Below are 21,142 nucleotides of genomic sequence, written 5' to 3'. Positions count from 1 at the left end.
TATTCTGACTGACAGAACCCTGCATGTAGAAGAGGGAGGAATCCTCATAAAGAAGTAGTAGGAGCGTCAATCTGTCAGTGTAGCAGAATCAGTGCAGGGAAATCAGGCATACAGGAGCACATCTGAAGTACAGGAGCGAGGTGGAGCACAGGCGTTGAATTAAAATGTCTAAAAATACCAGCAGAGAAAGTGAAAAGTAAAAAAGCTTCTTTTATAACTGATAAAAAAAGTATTGGGGATTTTGCCCTATAAAATGTGCTTTATACGCTGCAAAAAGTGAGGTTTTATCTTGTTTCTATTGTCTGAATATCCTAAAATTATTAAATCAAGGACTATTTTTTTAGACAAGCAAAAAAAGCAAATAATAAGTCAAAATTAAATGAGATTTTTCATAAAACAAGCAAAATAATCTGCCAATGGGGTGAGTAAATTAAGGTTGTTTTCACTTTGAAATAATATTATTTTGCTTACCCCAGCGGCAGAATACTTTGCTTGTTTTATGGAAAACTCATTTAATTTTAAATTGTTATTTCTGAAAAGAAAACAATATTATTATTGCTTGTCTTGAAAATGATTCTTGATTTAAGAATTTTTTAGATATTTGGACTAGAAACAAAACAATAACTATGAGAAAGGCATAAGAAGGGATATTTATATTTTATTTAAGTATTTTTTTTTTTTTGCAGTGTATGAAGCAAAGTTATCTTAAAATCCTTCTTTGTATGTGTCTTTGTATGTTTTTTGGATCTAATATTAATTTGTTTCAGTGGGTCAGTGTTTATGGTTAAAATGGTCCAGTAAGCCCCTGCTGGTGGTTTACGTAATTACAACCTCCTTCAGTACACAATGTACTGTATTTCATTTCTGACAAAAAATAAATAAATAATTGTTTAAAGAACATAAAATTAAGACAAATTCAAAGTCTCTCATAAAGCAGCCATAATAAGACAAGCATATGTTTATATAACTCAATACATTTCATGTTTATTTCATTTTTATATTATACACTATTGCATCTGGGTCAAAGAAGACTGCATCCATGAGAAACAAGTGTAATATACCCGATATAAGATATTTCTTTATAAAAAAAAAAAAAAAAAAATATATATATATATATATATATATATATATATATATATATATATATATATATATATATAATATTATATATATATATATATATATATATATATATATATATATATATATATATATATATATATATATATATATATATATATATATATTTATGATTTATGGATGACACGCACTAAAATGTTAGCCTCAAATTGCTTTATATTTTTTCGTTTTCCCCTGCCATCCTTCAGACAGAAGAAAACTGAATCACTTAAAATACATAAAAATATACCTGTATTTAATAAATATTTAATTATATATTGTTAATACATTAAATATACACCCATCAGCCATTTTATTAGGAACACCTTACTAGCACCTGGTTGGATCCACTTTTGGACCAGCTTTTTCAGAACTGCCTTAATCCTTCGTGGCATAGATTCGACAAGGTACTGGAAATATTCCTCAGAGATTTTGCTTCATATTTACATGATAGCATTATGCAGCTGCTGCAGATTTGTCAGCTGCACATCCATGATGCGAATCTCCCGTTCCACCACATCCCAAAGGTGCTCTGTTGGATTGAGTTCTGGTGACTTTGGAGGCCATTTGAGTACAGTCAACTCATTGTCATGTTCAAGAAACCAGTCTGAGATGATTTGCACTTTATGACATGGTGTGTTATCCTACTGGAAGTAGCCATCAGAAGATGGTTACGCTGTGGTCATAAAGGGATAGACATGACTAGCAACAATACTCAGGTAGGCTGTGATGCTGACTCAATGCTCAATTGGAACTAATGGGCCCAAAGTGTGCCAAGAAAATATCCCACACATCATTACACCACCATCACCAGCCTGAACCATTAATACAAGGCAGGATGGATCCATGCTTTCATGTTGTTGACGTCAAATTCTGACCCTTCCATCCAAATGTTGCAGCAGAAATCGAGACTCATCAGACCAGGCAACGATCATTCTCTGTAATTCCTAGAGACGGTTGCGGGTAAAAATCCCAGTAGATCAGCAGTTTCTGAAATACTCAGACCAGCTCGTCTGGCACCAACAACCATACCATGTTCAAAGTCATTTAAATCACCTTTCTTCACCTTGCATTACCGAGCAATTGGACAGGTGTACCTAATAAAGTGGCCAGTGAGTGTACTTACCTTTTAAACAATAAATCTGAACATTCTCTTTCATTTAAGATTCTTCTATGGACATAAAATTAAATTATACATTTAATTTGATGCAGACACCAAAATATAAGGTCTCATCTTTGGCACATTTACATTATAAATAGTGTATGTTACTTATCCTAAATTTCTATGAGAGTATATAAAGAATGTCATTCTTGGTGAAGCTAGTGATTGTTGTGATGCCTGAATAATTACATTTATGTTCAGAATACAGAACTAGTGAGACATGTTTTCAATATTAATGCAGATGTGCCTTTAAAAATGAGTCTAAAATGTGGAATTGGGTGATTAGGAGTGTGCCCGTATTTACAGCACCACCAGATAGTTAAGGGCAGAAAGCTAATAAAGTTATGTTTCCATGGCAACATCCCTCGCCAGAACAAATGTCTAAGAGGGAAGGGGGAGGCGAGTGGAAGAGCAGCGTCTCCCTTCCTTCCTCTGCTATTCAATTCAAATCAGACTGTAAAGAAGTATTGCAATGAATGGAAAAAAAAACAACGGCAGCAGTGTGAAAAATAAACATAAAAGTTCAAGTTTTGTTTGTAATTTTCTCTAATGTGGCTAATATTTACATAAATAAGCCTAAATACCCATAATAATACTGATGATAATAATAACAATAATAAAATAGTGTCAGGTTTATGTATTTGGCAGACACTTTTATCTAAAGAAATGTTTACTACATTTAGCACTGACTCACTGAAACAGGTTTCATCTTTTTTAGGCATAATTGTGCTGTAAATTAAACACAGTAAAAGTAAAAACATATAAATAAATAAAAAATAAAGCTGAAGGTTAAAAAGATTGCAATGCTGGTGATAACATTCTTTATATATTAAATTATATGTGTTATTTTTGTAATCTTTGATCATTGACTGCAATAATTATGACTATTTAATAATAATAACAATAATAATAATAAAAGGTTATTATTATTATTATTATTATTATTATTATTATTATTATTATTATTATTATCATTATTATTATTACTATTATTATTATTGTTTTTGTTGTTATAATAAGTATTATTATCATGAACAATAACAACAACATTACTAACAACATTATTATCATTATTAATAATAATATCCCCATTAATATTATTATTATTATTTGTATTATTTGTATTATTAGTATTAGTATAATTAATAGCAACAACAAAACAACAATAAATAAATAATATTAATAATAATAATGCTGATAACAATAATAATAATGATATTAATAATAACAATAATAAAACATGAATAATAAAACATTATTGTTGCTGTTATTAATATTATTATTATTATTATTATTATTATTATTATCATTAATATTAATAACAATAACGATGATAATAAAAAAAAATAACAATAAAAATATAAGTAATAATAATAAAACATTATTATTATTATTATTATTATTATTATTATTATTATTATCATCATTATTATTATTATTATTATTAGTAGTAGTAGTAGTATTATCATTAATAAAATATAAAAAATATTATTATTATCATTATTTTTATTATTTTTTTATTATTAATAGTAATGCTAATAATATTACTACTAGTAATAATAGAACTACTACTACTAACAACAACAACAACAACAACAATAATAATAATAATAATAATAATAATAATAATAATAATAATAATAATAATAATAATAATAATAATAATGGGCATCACGGTGGCGCAGTGGATAGCATGATAATGCTACACAAATCTTTAGTAGATAAGCTGTAGGCTGCTACTGTGCCTACTGGGAAAGTGGCATTTGTTTCAGTTCATAAAAGCCCCCTTGGTGAAATGCAAACAATGTCGGCCAGGTGTTTTGCATAGTGTTGTATAATTGGGTGCTTTGTGTGGGCTTGATGAATTAGATAATACACACAGAGGTTAATAACCCTAAATCAGTGCCCAGCCCAAATGTGGGGCACACCTGTGTGCATTCTAAATATACCTGACACACATAACTAGCACCCTAGTGCAAGCTACCAGCTAGTTGGCACACAATAAATCTACATGCTGTTTTGACACCATAAAAGGGGAATGGACATAAAAACTGAGATCTGGCTTCATTTAGCCTCATGTTACAATAGAGCAAATTCTTCGTTGAATTTGAATTTGTTCTTTAATCCAAACAGAATGAATGCGACAATCAGCAGACATCGCATAAACTTATATCCTTTATATCAATTGTCCATTCTCTCACTGCTTCTGTTGTTTTCATTAATTAACAGTCTGTCCCACTTCACATAGCCAAGCTTAATCAAACTAACAATTAGCTGCAGGCACTTGTAGACCCTCTGATTGATAGCCACAATCCTTGGAGTTTAATTTGAGCGATTGAGTGGGTGCTTACCAGCGCCAATCACCCTCAGGGACGTTTCACAAGGACATTTCTACTGTGATGTGTCAAATTTCTGTCCTATATATCAAGTTTTTCAATGTCGTTAGCAGGGTTTCAGAATAAGAAGATTAAATAGCTCTGTTTGTATTAATAGCGTGCGTATGTCATTTCAAAAGTTCCTCATTTGGTTTTTGAGGACTCCTGCAAAATGTTTACACGGCTTACATTCCTGGAGTAATCACGATAGAGAGATATAAAACATGCGAACATCCAAATTCAGTGAAAAAAGGGGAACCAAAAGTGCACAAAATTATAAGATTTTTTTGTCACACTTTAATTTATGGTACATTATGAATCGTTAACTGTTACAAATCATTAATTAGTTAGTAAGGTAAGCTGACGTACACTATTAAAAAAAACAAAAAAAAATCGTATGAATATGAATAAAATTAATGTATAAAATATGAATCCATTTTCAACACTTTCTTAACCAGGTGGACCAAGCAACTTTTAAACCCTTGCTGGTGTCTTATTGTATTGTTCAGATGTTTTACATTTGTTTAACCAACACACACTGGAAAGCTGTGAAATACAAGATATACAAATATGTATTGAACATCGTTATTATTTAATTATGTTTTTAATTCATTCATTTTCTTTTCGGCTTAGCCCCTTTATTAATCTGGGGTCGCCACAGCGGAATTAACCTGCAATTTATCCAGCATGTTTTACGCAGCGGATGCCCTTTCAGCTGCAACCCATCACTGGGAAACACCCATACACTCTTATTCACACTCATTCACTGTGGACAATTTAGCTTAACTTGGACTTAATTTACCTATACCACATGTCTTTGGACTTGTGGAGAAAACCCCACGGGAAGAACATGCAAACTCCACACAGAAATGCCAACTGACCCATCCGAGGCTCGAACCAGTGACCTCCCTGCTGTGAAGCGATCGAGCGACCCACTGTGCCGCCATGACACCTGTAAATTTTTAATTATTTATTGTTATTATTTGAATTTATGTGATTTGTTTAGATATATATTTTCTCCTTTTTAACTATTTGTTGGATTCCTGATGTTTTACCATTTTATAATAAGTTTTATTATTTTTTTTTTTTATTTGTATTTTTTATTTAATTATTTGAATGTAATTACATTTTATTGTTTAATGTATTTTGTTTAAACAAAACCCAATAAATATATTAAAATAATATAATAGTAAGGTAGTGGCTGTGTTTTAGGGATGTAGAATAAGATCATGCACAGTATGTACTTCATAAGTATTATTAAACAGCCAGTAACTTATTAGTAGACAGGTAATAAGCAACTGGTTAATAGTGAGAATTGATACTTAAACTGAAGTGTTACTAGATTTTACTTTTTACATTTCATACTCTCTATAAGATAAAAGGGAGGACAGTCTTTTGATGGATAAGCTGAAAACCCTATGTTTAGTTGTACTATATATAACATCATTTGCAAGCAAAGCTTGAAAATAATAACAAATCGAAGACTTTTTTTGTTGATCTTCAAAATCCAGTGGCCAATCAGATTAGTTGTTCACACTTTACAATAAGGTTTTATAAATTACTGTTAGTTCATGTATAAAATAAAACATGATGAGGCTATTTAAAATAAATGGTAACACTTCAATTGGGTATTCACAAGATTTGATTAATTTGAATGAGATTGAATGCATGTTTATGACAACTGTCATTCATTTTCATTTGCTCAGTCATGTCTTTTAAAATGCAAAGGTGTCTTTGTACATTAATATTTCATATTGTTTTCGTCTTATAATGGCATCTTGAAATTTGTCATTGGCTGCATACGAAATTACATACTACTCAAGTTTCGAAAAACTGTATTTACAACAAAATCGTTAGAAATGTACCTTCTTTATAGTATAAATGGAAAGTTTTACAACATATTGGGGTGATATAAATAAAATAAGTATATTTTATTAAATTTCCTGACGTTAAAATGGGATCCAAATCCCTCCCATTTTGAGGCCAACCACAACGGGACGTAGGAGTGCGGTTTCCCCGCCCACCAAATTGACCGATTTACAGCCACGTATTAATGTCTTTGTAGTAACACGTATAATCATATCAACAAGACCGGACGTGCTCAAAACAACCAGGATTAAAAGATCTGTTCAGCTCTCTGTGATCATCAATCATCATCAAATGTGATCAAGAATGAGTTTAACAAGTTTAAAATGTTTTTTAAAAAGTGCATGTGTGTAATGAACTACAGCATCTTTACTTCATCATCACAGCCGCATGTCAGTACAATTAAAAAAAAAAGATGCTTCAATCCTGCTTTGTGGACGTTAAATCAGGTTGATTTTGAACATTAACATAACGGATATCCATAGAACAGTGGATAATAACATGTATCCTGTTACATTTGCCATGCAAAAACAGTTCAAGGTTAAACGCGCACACAGTGTGTGCGCTGTGTATGTGTGTGTATGCTTGAATTTTGTAACAACATTGTTTGACGCATCGTTGCAACTCCACAACAAATATATTAAATGATCATGTTCTTACTGTAGTATTTCTCACAAACATTACATGAGATCTGCTTCCTTCATGTCTGTCACTGTGCTGTTTATCTGATGCAGCAGAGGTGGAGACTGAGGCACACTCTGACAAACAATGGGGATTGGTGGGCAGGAAGGGCAAGCATTAACGGCACAGGCAACAAAAACAGCTACACGGTGTTTAAAACAGAAAATCCCAACATTCTAAAAGGCATAATAAATAATCTGATGGGTGTTTTGAGATGAAACTTTACAGACACATTCTGGAGACACAAAAGAAATTTTGAAAAAGGGGTAAAATGGGTGCCATTTGAGTGGATTGATCATAACACGATGAAATCAATTGTGTTGTTTCAACTAAGTAGTTTGAACAATCAGCAAACACCATTTTTAAATATAGGGAAGTATGCAATTTCAGATGCAGCCAACAAAAGTATTTAAGAAATGTACTGAGAAATTTTCAGTTTGTTCCAGTGTAAAAGTGATTCATGAGACAATTACTGCTCAGTAAAACCCAAAAAGTTAACCATTTGAGGAAACCGATAACAACAAACCACTAAAGTTCAAAAACTAATCCTAATGAGTACTATGAACTTAATCCATTTGAGTAAAAGAAGCAATTTGAGCACAGTAAAACCTAATAAATGAAGAGAACATAAACCAACTGAATACTGTAAAACCCAATAAGTTAAGGCAACTCAAACTGTTTGAACTAAACTCATTTCATTTGATAAAGATGATTGTTTGGTTTTACAGTGTGTATAATAATAATAATAGCATTGTGAAAATCATGTTTATGACAAGTCATGTTGTTTTGCTAATTGTCATGACAAAGACATCTCAGACAAAGTTTGTGAAACATCTGTTTATTTCAAACTGTTATAACAAAGACATCTCGACTAATGGCATCTTTGCATTTAAAATGGCATAACTCAGCAAATGATACTTGACTGTTGTCATAAACATGCATTAAATCTCTTCATCTGAAGTGTTATTTAAATATATTACATATTTTTAAAAATGTGTTGATGAATTTTTTTCACTTCATTTGGCCAGTAATGGAGTTTGTTGGTCAAGTACCCTTCCTTATATTATCCTTCATTTCCCACCCCAAACATCTCGTGAGCCCTCAAAACACACCCTCTGTTTAATAAGATATAATCTTTCCCTTAGCAAAAAAAGAGAGCACTTAATGTCAGCATAAAACCATGTTAGTTCAACAGCTGTCTGCACAACATTGTGAATATGCCTCAAGAATACGGTACAACACCTTGGCAAAGAAAATCCAAATTAGGTATAAGGGGATACGAGACCAGACTGCTTTCAGAAATCTGCACATTCGACATTCTGAAGTGAAGACATTTTGTGATATTTCATCTTATAAAATAATATCGACCTGTTGCCCTCATTCCACAGCGAAATGTAATTAAATTTTCCTTACTTTTTATTTTATGAAGTTTCAAGAGACCTTTGTACAGAACTACGACATTTACTTGGAAATAAGCAGCCTTTAGGAAAAGATCAAAAATAAAAATACTTAATGGAAAATGTCTTTCTCAGGAAAAGTAACTAGTGCATAGAGTTTATAAGAGAGTTTTTACATTAAACTCTTTTGACTAGGCCTTGTATTAAAATGAAGATAACTGAAACCTTGAAATTGTTTCTTACAGCTACTATTTTGTTGTTGTTGCTGTTTAGGGAGGTATATTTGATATTTAGAATGTCATGATTTTTTATATATCAGGCTGAATGATTAATGGTAAAAAGGGTAAAAATGGTCCTTAAAGGACAGTTCTCCCTTAAATGAAAATTCTGCCATCATTTAATCTTCATTTACTTGTTTCTTCTGTTGTACACAAAATATAATATTTTACAGTAACCCTATAACTAACTAGAACTATAACTGTAACTATATAACTATAATAAAAAGGAAACTATTTTTTATTGAAGTCAATGATTACAGGTTTCCAGCTTTCTTCAAAATATAATCTTTTGTGTATCAACAAATACCAACAGAATAAAGAAACTCATAAAGATCTGGAAGCACATGAAGGTGCTTTTAAAGGATTAGTTCACCCAAAATAAAAGTTTGACTAGATTTATTAACTTTGACCAGTGTTAATGTTCATTTAAATTTCTAAAAACTAGATGTTATGTGATTGAAAAGACTGAAAAGTTCTTTGATAAGCACTATGCATGTCTTTCTCTGGCTCAGTGCCGCGTGTTGTGGGAGAGCAGATTCTAATTTAGCAGCTGATCACATGATCAATGTTAATAAAATATTGTGAAAATCGCATGAAATATGACATAACTGTCAAACGCATTTCAAAACATCTGTACTGTGTCAGATTTAATACCACATGTTGGCAGAAAATATATGTACAAATCAGATTTGGGCCACATTTGCTGCAGTGTGAACATAACACAGGCTCATGTATCCCTGTCTACATTTCTGGAGAGCGAGGAATTATATAGCCAGAGGTATGTCTGGCTGCATTTTGCTTAAAACGAATGCTAGGGGGTGGTATGATGCCGCCGCAGGCTTCTGTTCCTTTTCGCGCTACCACTGACTGCTTACCTCTGTGTAGATGCCTATTCCAGTGTTACCAGTTTGCTCAGTGACTAGCCATGTATGTTGGCAGACTTTAGACGTGGAGCAGAGTTGACGGGGTTTGAGTCCATTGAAGAACGGTTCCAGAAACCTGGCAAAACAAAAGCACAAAATAAATAAATAAACAGCCTGAAAACGTGGTGAAAATATGTAGCCGCAATGAATTTTCTTTTTCCAGATTTTAGCTTTTGAAAACACTATCGGTTGGGTTTGACAGCAAGCTGGTTAGATGGTTGACAGCAAGCTGGCCTGGGCGCGTTTCCCAAACAACAACATAAATTGTGGTTTAACTATTATATTACGATGCATCGTAATTTGCGTGTTGCAAATCCATCATTTGAAACACATTAGTTAAAATGTAAAACGTTTATAATGACGCTCTAAATGGTAGGGGTGTAAAAATTAATTGTTTCTTCCATGTACTGTGATGCAGACAATTCGGTATCGGTTTAGTAATAGATCATAATCAGTTATTACGTACTGACGTTATTAATCTCATATGCGCTAGCGTGAGTAATTAAAACACTGTGACTACTTAAACACACAGTAACTCAGCACAATTCAATGTTTCCTCTCAGCTGTTATAGCGATACTTGTGGATCCAGACACAAGCGCATGTCTGCAGAGCGAGTTTTCCCCTCTGCGTCTATTATGAATTAGCTGTGATCGCCATGTTCGTTTTTTAGAGTCACTCATCGGTGAACAGCACCAGAGCGTTAGAGCCAACAAAACCCTTTCTGTTGAGCATGTGAACTCCCTCGACAAGGCTCATAAAGCGAGCCGGATATTCACATTTGTTTATTTTCTATAAATGCTTATGTTGTTCTGTACATGTACTTGAGTTTTTAAAGGTACAGTTCTGACTGTATTAAATGACAACATTGTGTAACAAATATTATAGAAATATAAACATAATTATACATTTTTTGTGCTGTAAATATAAAATTGTGTATGAAAAGCATCGTCACTGCACCGTGATACACAAAGATATTGAATTAAACCAAATCGATGGCTTGATAATCATAAACGAACCGAACCTTGAGACCAGTGTGGGTTCAAACCTCTACTAAAGAGGGTGTAATGGCCAGTGTGGTGGCCACACATAGAGAGTGAGGCATACACGCACACACACACTTAAGATTATTTATTGGTTAAGTTTAATTTAGTTGTGTTTATACATTTAGCTTCTTTCATTTTTGGTTTAAATAAGAGACATTCATGATTTCTGTTTCTCATTACTTTAGTATTAATCTTAGCACATTCAATACTATTTTGAGTCCACACAAAATTAGTTATCTGTACGGTATGTTTCGTTAAATTAGTTTTCTTTTGTGTAGAAGTTACCAAGCTGCACTACCGATTATAAATGGAGTTTCCGGGTGCGTGGTCCGATACAATAAACGCCCGACATGCTGACAAGTGACGTCTTTTAGTTCCGCCTGACGTTACCATTGGCTTAATGGCTTGGAGGGAGAGCTGATGTTTAGTTTAACTTCATTAATAATTTGCAGTGTTTATTTCTTCAGATTTATATTTAGTTTTGCTTCATTTTAAATTTATTTAACTATAATTTACATAAGTATTTAGATATTTTGCTTAGTTTATTGTTGTTGTTAATTGTATATTTTTGTCTCCCCCTTCTTGTTTATTGTGGACTAGTCCCATTGGTATAAATCTAGTCTGTCTTGTAATTTCGAGTAGTTCTGTTTTTGGTTTAGACATGGTTTGAACTCATTTAATTTCTTCGTTTAGTTTGTGGTTTTCAATTGTTTCATCTATTTATTTTTTGAACTTCTGAGAAACCCTTTTTGACTTTATTAAAAATAATCATTTAGAAAATCTTCTTTTGTATGCCCCTTACTACGTGCTGGCTCGGTCCTTTATGGTGGAGTAACAACTTCTTTAAACAAAATTCCCATAATTTTTTGTGTAAATTATTTTGTTTTACACACACACACTTTAAAAAAAAATTCAAAAATTAGTTTTGGTAAGAACATGCACTCACTTTCCAAATTTATTGAAATATCTGTCTATATGCCTATGTTTCTTTTACAAATATTATTTAGAATATGCCCTATTCTAAAACATAAAACCACTTAGCTAACACATATTTTATCTCATAAATCATTATTGTAATTTACAGTAGGCTATTTATTAAGTAATGAAAAGAATTCCTCCTAAATATTAATTATTGTTATTTTATTATTATTAAGTAGCATCTTGTTTATTTATTTGTTTATTTATTGTAAAGTCTACTTTTACAATTTGACATTCAAAGCACTGCAGAAATGTTCTAACAAACAGTCCTATTTCAAATACAGTACAGATACATTTCCTAATAAATCGCCTATTATAAATTAAAACCATTAACAAATGCAATATATTTTGTTTTCTCAAGCTTTGAAGATGTAACATAAATTCATCTTTTAAATAATAACCTAAAGCTTTCGTCATTAGTCAAGATGGTATAAATGTCTGTGTAGTTGCAAGCGTACAATTTGCAAAGCAGCTTGCAAATATTTATAAGAAAGATGGATTTGGGAAACGGCAAATCAACAATCTATGTTTGTAACAACACAACTTGCAACCTTGGCTAACAATTGTTTTCAGAAACACACCCTTGGCCGGCTGAAGTGTTTTTTGTGAGAGGTTATTTATGTGCAAGAAATTTGAGATGATCATAAAGTGTTCACAGTGGCCTCTGGCGGATTTCCAAAAACAAAAACTGCGAACAGACGTACATCCGGTTACGTATATGCTGTCCCTAGAAACGTTAACCGTGGTATGTATCCGCAATAAGCCTGGGTTGGAACATAACCATAAACAAAGTTGCTTTGAATAAAATCAGCTGCCAAATGCATGAATGTAAATTTTAGTCAATTGGTTGGCTATCTATACTTTTAAAGTAATGATACACAGGCAATGTTTAGAGCAATGTAGCCTGGCAACTATTGGCAATGTTGCCATCAATTACTAAATCACTTAATGCACTTTTACCTTTGACATCTGTTAGCATTGTAGGCATTTATTTACATAAAATCGCTGTTTTGTGTTGACATATAGAAATTTACTGGAATTTAGGTCAGTCAAATTGACTAAATATTAAGTTAATATCTGATTAACTTAAGTAAAATAAGTTGAAGTAAAATTAAATTATTTGTTGCCAGCTTTTTGTAATAAAATTACAGTGTTAGAGTCTTTAACTGTTAAAATTGTGATAACTGTGCAGTGCAGAAGGGTTTCATGGTATGTTTCTGACATATGAAAAGAAAGAAATTTGACCCAGTGAAGACCTTATATGTTGAAACGTTGTCTAATTAAATAGAGAGCTACAGTGGCAGGGTGCTGATTCTGTTTACTTATATGTTTCTGATATATCCCTAAGATTCAGTCTGGCTTACACCCCTAATATCAAGCAGCTATTATTTCCTTAGATTGAGTCATCGTTCCAATTCCAGACTCTCTGTGAGAACTGCACGATCAAGACACATTCGGGTGACAAAGAGGTAAAACTTTTTTCTCTCCAAACTTGGTAGTATAGAGAGATTAATGTGGCAAATCCAGAGGGTCCAAACTCTGGCATTGTTCCTGATAATGCCCTTCTCAATCCTTGCACTTTTGAAATTTATTAGGGGATTTGTATTCTTAATGACACCTGGCCCTTGCCACTGGAGCAATGTAAATAATCCCATCACCCTGCCCAAACTCATCAAGCGCAGTCTAATCCCTTGTTTAAGGCAGTTACATTGGCTCCACCCATTAATTCCCGCTTCATAAGGACACAGCTTTGCATATATTACAGCGCTATGATCTGGTGAGCGCTTCCAGCACGTCTAGAGGAAAATCACACAAGCTCCGAGAGTCAATGTCACTTCCTCCAACTGCATAAAGACCTCTGCCACACGATATCAAAGAGCCTGCTAAAACATGCACTTTTAAGTTTAAAACTTCCCATTTGTGACACACTGGTATGAAGTGATGGGATTTGTGTGTTCCGAGAACATAGAAGTTGGATTTAGAGCAAGAGACCTCTGGCAAACAGCCAAGCAGAGAAAGGATTGAGAAAGCCGTTAGTGTGTGAATTTCGTGCTTTGGATTTAATACTCGATGAGAAAATAACACTAACGTTTTTTTTCTTTTTTTTTTTTTCTTTTTCAAGTGGTTAAAACTGCACCTGACATAAATCTAGTGATCCAGGACCACAGAACTAGTCATAAGTGTAGTTTTTGTTTGGTGATTTATACAAAATCTGAAAGCTAAATACATTTCCCATTGATATATACTTTGTTAAAATAGGACAAAGTTTGGCCAAAATTTGGAATCAGAAAAAAAACTAAAGCTAAAAACTGAGAACATAGCCTCTCAAGATAATCAAAAGTTTAGTTTTGATATATTTACAGTTGGAAATTTATAAAATATCTGCACGGAACATGATCTTTAACAGTTTATCATTTAGACTCAGGTGTCACGGTGGTGCAGTGGGTAGCACGATCACCTCACAGCAAGAAGGTTGCTGGTTCTAGCATCAGCTGAGTCAGTTGGCATTTCTGTGTGGAGTTTGCAAGTTCTCCCTGTGTTCGCATGGGCTTGTTTCCCAGTGTTTGTTTGCATAAAACATATGCTGTGCGTGTGATGTTTGCAGTTCATTCTGTTGTGGCGACTACAGATTAATAAGGGAACTAAATAATATTAATAAGGGTGATGCAGTGGGTAGCACGTTTGCCTCACAGCAAGAAGGTTGCTGGTTCGAGCCTCGGCTGGGTCTGTTAGCATTTCTGTGAGGAGTTTGCATGTTCTTCCCAAGTTCGCGTGGGTTTCCTTCGGTTTCCCCCACAAGTCCAAAGACGTGGTACAGTTAGGTATGCTAAAATTGACTGTAGTGTATGAGTGCGTGTGTGAATGAGTGTGTATAGAGGTTTCCCGGTGATGGATTGCAGCTGGAGGGGGATCCGCTGCATAAAAACATTTGGCTCATTCTGCTGTAGCAACCCCAGATTATTGAAGGAACTAAGCTGACAAAAAAAATCAATGAATTTAGACTTATAAAATTAATTTTAGTTTATTGCCAAAAAATATACCCATGACTGGTGTTGTGGTCCAGACAGTCGCATATTGTTTACAAGGCTGAACATACCCTCATCTGCCACTTTATTAGGTACACTGCACCACTACCAGTTTGGACCCCATTTTTGCCTTCAGAACTGACTTAATCCTTTGTGCAGCTGCTGCAGATTTGTTGGCTGCACATCCACAATGCAAATCTCCCATTTCATCACATCCCAAAGGTACTCTATTGGATTGAGTACAGTGAACTCAATGTAAGTTCAAAAAACCAGTCTGAGATGATTCACACTTTATGACATGGCATGTTATCCTGCTGGAAGTAGCCATCAGAAGATGGGTAGACTGTGTTCAAAAAGGGATGTACATGTTCAGCAACAATACTCAGGTAGGCTGTGGCGTTAATACAATGCTCAGTTAGTACTAATGGACCCAAAGTGTGCCAAGAAAATATCCCCCACATCTGCAAAGTGATTGCCTATTCAAAATATGAACTAACGAGCAGTTGGACAGGTGTACCTAATAAAGTGGCCAGTGAGTGTAAATTCATATAACGTAGATTTGCTTCAAGTAAATGATTGGAAATTAGAACCAATTTTTTTTGTTTTAATTTTGTTAATCTCTGTATTCAGGTATAGTTTGAAAATAAAAAAAGCACAAGGATATCCAGACACAGCCATAAAGCGCCTGTAACCAGAAACTTGCAACAGTTGTCCAGCTCCCAAATTTTTTTGATTGGTATACTGCTTTGGAACTGACAGTGATGAGCAGCACTTTGTGTGAAAGTTAAAGACCTTTTAACTTCACACACAGTCTAAAAAATGCGGTACTCACGTGTAAAGAGCTTCAAATGACGGTCACACACATTCATCAAGCACATGTTTACATTGAAAAACAATTGAAGTAGTTCACTGGAAAATAACTGAAAGGAAAATGCCTTGCCCCTATAAGAACTTAATTCCGTTCAGGTGTGTTTGATAAGAGTTGGAACTAATCTGGAAATCTGCAGGCCCCCTGGTTTAGATGGTTGCTTTGCATTCACGATTAACCGGGAAAATTCCTGCTATCCATAAGCACCTACAGTAAGAGAGTGAATGTGCATGTTTATTCAGCCTGTTTGTTGCTTTTGTTTTGTACAGCTATGTAAAATCCAGATCAGAGCATCATTAAAATAATGTATAAACATGTTTAATGCTCTGTAAAAAATTTTTTTACAGGAATAGATGTACTAAAAATGCATGATATGAAAGGATGGCGAGTAATGAATGTGAAAACACAGTGACTTAGTTCATGGCACACCAATTACAGACTGAACTGCTCTCAGATATAGCAATAGAGACATTTAGACATCTATTTTAAGACGCTGCAGATTATGTGTGACTAATGACAATTAAGAGTGAGAATGGGATTTAAGACAGTGTGAAACCCTCATGAACGAGACCTCTAAAAGAAGACCAGATTAAACATTTGGTGCTATAGAGCATGTAATACTTAATAAAACTGTGTCTATGCTGTCATAAGAGAAGTGTAAAGCACTGGTATTACAACAGCTCTTTTTCTTTTTACAGTATGCAGTGAACTGAACCGTCAGTGCTGTAGAACTAACACATTAATGTTGCTCTGTGCATTGATAGCGCATGGCTATAATAAGCTTGTTTTTATACGACACTGCATAACACTGCTGTCAGTTTCCTTTTCTCTGTCTTTTTGATTTAACCAGTTTAAATTGGGAAGAAATAAAAAATTCGAGTAAACATGCTTTTATTTAGTAGTTTTAAACTAACAGATACACATTTATATTATAGACTAAAATTGTTACAGTTCTGTAAAGGGTTTAGCATAACATTACATGTAATTTTACTATCAAAAATATTTATATAACAAATTAAATTAATCAATTAATCAAGTAATCAAGATAAATACAGTAAGTTCAATAGCATAAAAAAGCATAACATTAAAAAAAATCAACCCACATTCATCTATGAGAAGACACTGATCTGATAAAAGTCAGCTTTTGGTTTATAAAGATTTGATAAACCAATCATTGATTTTGAATGCATTAAAGCAATTTTAAATATACGGGTTTAAGATTTAAAACATGCAGCCACCAACTTGCCATCATGAAAAACCTAAAGTAACTTTACAACCATTTTAAAGTGAATATTGTGCTGTCAGTTTTGTATGATACATTTTGTCCTATATACTTATTGGGATATATATATATATATATATATATATATATATATATATATATATATATATATATATATATATATATATATATATATACCAGTTATAAGAGCAACAAGTAATAACTTGACTTTTAGCTGATCATTTGGAAAAGTGGCAGAATGTAGATTTTTCCGATGAATCATCTGTTGAACTGAATCCCAATCATCACAAATACTGAAAAAGGCCTATTGGAACCCACATGGACACAAGATTCTCACAGAAATCAGTCAAGTTTGATGAAGGAACAATCATGGTTTGGGGTTACATTCAGCATGTGGAGATGCGAGAGATCTGCAGAGTGGATAGCAACATCAACAGCTTGAGGTATCAAGACATTTGTTCTGCTAATTACATTACAAACCACAGGAGAGGGCAAGTTCTTCAGCGGGATAGCGCTCCTTCTCATACTTCAGCCTCCACATCTGCACAAGACTTTTGGCCAGCGGAGAAATTAAAATGGTCGTGCCCAACTGAGTCTGGTTCTCTCAAGGTTTTTTTTCTTCACTCCCATCAGGTGAAGTTTTTTTTCCCTCTCCGCTGTCGCCACTGGCTCGCATGGTTCAGGATTGGTAGAGCTACGCATCGATGAATTTGCTCTTCAGTGTTTGAACTCTCAGTAATGATTAAATCACACTGAACTGAGCTAAACTGAACTGAACTGAACTTAAACACTAAAAACTGAACTACACTGTTCCAGTTACTATGACCATTTATGTGAAGCTGCTTTGACACAATCTACATTGTAAAAGCGCTTTACAAATAAAGCTGAATTGAATTGAATTGAATCCACATCAAAGTTCCTGAAAGCAAAGAAGGTCATGGTGCTCCAGGATTGGCCTGCCCAGTCACCAGATATGAACATTATTGAGCATGTCCGGGGTAAGATGAATGAGGAGGCATTGAAGATGAATCCAAAGAATCTTGATAAACACTGGGAATCCTGCAAGAACGCTTTCTTTGCCATTCCAAATGACTTTATTAAAAGGTTATTTGAGCTCATGGGAGTCATACACACTATTAATTATTTTCCACTGCACCATGCATGACATTATATTCTATACTGTACATTATTTCTGTTAAGTTACAAGACTTTTGTCTAAGCAAAGTCAGACCTTACTGTCCTAATTAAATAATTAAAAATCAAGGCATGATCATATTTTATTTTGGTAAAATAGGCGTAATCTTTAGGCATTTGCCTTTCATATAAGTCACTTCTGATACCAAATGATCAACAAAAAATCAAGTTATTATTTGCTGTTTATTTGTATATTTTTATAGATGTGGTCTTACTATTTTGGGCCGCACTGTAAATTTTATATTTTAAGAGCTGAAAAACATGATATGGTCATGACAGACTTAATACAAGTGTACTTTTCCTGGAAGATTTCTGGAGCTGCCGTAGCTTATATAAGATACAGCTAACACATCGAGCAAGGTGTCGAAAGTGACATGCATAGATACCATTCTCCAACACAAAAGCCAATCCTCTGTGTTCGTTTTGAAAAATTTCAGGCTGAACGAAGTGAGCATGAGAAATGGAAATTGGACAAGTAATTTCAATGAGTTTGAGGAGCCCGGTCAGAACTCATTAAGATCCAGAGAGGTTCTCCAAGCTTTATGCTTTAATTAAGCGTCAATCTCTTCCAAATTTGATTGCAGGAGACATGCCATTATGTGCGGCTTGTCATATTATTCCTCTTATTCAACAACGGAGTTTAAATACGTCCCTTCACCTGTCTCACAGTGCCCAAAGACTTGCCACATGAGAATGGATTACACAAAATGAACACAGTGCTGCTTCACTTGAGTACTGGCAGTACTGAGAAGCTTGTGCACATCCCTCGGTTGAGTGTGCAAACTCCCCCAAAGATTAAACGATAGGAAAGTGAGAGATGAATTTTGGGGCTTGGTGAACTTGATTGCCTTGGAAATGCGTGATGAATATATCAATGATTTCTGCCACAGCATCCCACTAAAAGATACTGCTGGTGAATTTATGAGTCATGAAACATGCAGGATGAGCTGTAAAAGACAGAAAGAAACAGTGGCGATGTACTGTATGAAATAAGAAACTATCATTACTGTAGCAGCAGGTAACCTTTGTTTTTCATTAACATATGAAGACAGACTGCATTAAAAGAGTGCTAAATAAGAATAATAAGGCGTTCTTTAAATACACAAGTTTCAGCTGTACATTTCGTTGCTCTTTCCTTGTGAAAAACCATGCTGTGCCTCATTTTAATTTCGCCAGCTTGTTGCATTGGTTAACCCCTAAACTTCCTTTTCAAGTTTTTAATTTGTGATGAAATGCGAGATCTCTCTCGTCACCTTTCCTCGTGACCCAGAACACACAATCAACACCTTCATTCGTACGTCTGCCTTCCCTGAGATCCACCATCTGTTCACAAATCCTACAAAAAGGAACGAAATGGAAGTCTGGGAGTATTTGTCGGCATAAGAAGAGCTCAAGCTAAAATTCAAATAAGAGAAACATTCATTATGGTTTTGACAGGACTCGAAGCAGCGCAAAGCATAACAAATTAGACATTGGGCCAGTGTACTGGTGAATGATTCTAATATGATACACAGCATTAAATCAGAACTGTCGCTTTCTGATGAAATATCGAAATATAACAACTCAGCTGCGTCTAGGCTCTTCAAGTCACACCTTGATTTTGTCGGAAAATGATAAAGCGAAAGATAACCGTCGCAAACTTCAGCTTCTCAGCCATCAGACGGGTGGCTTGTCAGATCTCAAGCCTGTCAGAGATTCATGCGAAGTGACAAGGTCTGGGAGAGCAGCGGAAATGGGGGCACTATTGAATTAGAGTGTCAGATATGCTGATACACACAGGGGCGACTAACTCAATTTCACCACCACCAAAGTCTCTGTTGTTCCAAAACACATTACTATTAATGAAACTTTATTTTACGGAAAAGATGAAAAGGAAAATATAATAGTTTTTGGGGTCGTACAAGACCAGTTTAACTCAAATACTGGGGGTATTTTGATAAAGCTACATGTAACTGCTTAACTGAAAGATGACTGGCAAAACATTATACTATATTTACATAAGTAACACCGACTTGAAAACAATAACACCCACATTGAATATATATATATATATATATATATATATATATATATATATATATATATATATATATATATATATATATATATATATATATATATATATATATAGACTATATTAGCATATTATTGTGCTGGGGAAGTATCATAGAATATTTCTTATATTAGGTCTCAACTTACATGACATATTTAGCATATATTACAAAGCATAACTTGATTTTGGATCTTTTCTTATCTTATATGTTGTCATATCTTAACTCTTATCTTTAGGAAAGCTTAAATTGTGTGATCAAGTTCCACAATCCATACTTAGGTCAGTTACCAAGCGACCAACACTACACAATCTGCTAATGAGCTAACCTAAACAAAATGGATAAATGAAACTGTCTATAAACAACAACAACAAAACACAAGGCAGTAGTCAGGGTAACACTTTAATTTGATGGTTTGTTTGATTATTAGTAGACTGTCTGCTTAATACTGTTGATACTGACATTTAACAGTCCTTCAACAGACATTTAACTGACTATAAGAACCTTTGTAAGTACATATCAACTTGCATTAACCATAACCCCAACCTAACAGTCTACGAATGCTGTGTTCACACCAGACGCGCAACGCGCAAATAAATTGTGCTATTCGTGCGTAAATAGCCGCGTGAACATTTGAGTTTACTCGCTTCATTCGCGCGTCAAATCCTGCTTCATTCGTGTGACAAATTCACTTCAGGACAGACACGAATTCGCGTGATGGGCAGGGCTTCTGTCTGCCCGGTGACTGTAGCTTTGTTGCTAAAAGGCTAACATGGATTTTATGAAGAAAATAACAGTGTTTATGTACTTTATGAAGGCTGAAAAACAGCGTTGATTCGTTTAGGACCGTGTCTGAGTCCACTACATGCTTTCAGAGGTGCATCCAGCTGTGTGAGCTCATAAACTCCTTCAGAAACTGAAACTGGATCAGTGAACA

At 34.0% G+C, this 21,142-nt stretch overlaps 1 protein-coding gene across 11 annotated transcripts in view; it reads right to left on the bottom strand.

Moving 5' to 3' along the window:
- The window catches only part of tnmd (tenomodulin), a 344,370-nt gene that overhangs the window by 153,829 nt on the left and 169,399 nt on the right, over positions 1-21,142 (bottom strand). For 10 of the 11 annotated variants that reach the window (XM_087280537.1, XM_087280538.1, XM_087280539.1 and 7 more), the window contains one exon: positions 9,754-9,877. The gene's annotated coding sequence lies outside the window, so the exon portion shown is untranslated. Of the gene's footprint in view, positions 1-9,753; positions 9,878-11,130; positions 11,189-21,142 lie in introns of those variants that run through there. The other variant, XM_087280543.1, reaches the window with a different exon arrangement.

The sequence above is a fragment of the Danio rerio genome, chromosome 14 (assembly GCF_052040795.2).
Source record: "Danio rerio strain M-AB ecotype USA chromosome 14, GRCz13ab, whole genome shotgun sequence".
Lineage (NCBI taxonomy): Eukaryota > Metazoa > Chordata > Actinopteri > Cypriniformes > Danionidae > Danio > Danio rerio.
The sequence above is the reverse complement of the archived record's forward strand: the minus strand, read 5'-3'. Positions and strand labels throughout refer to the sequence as shown.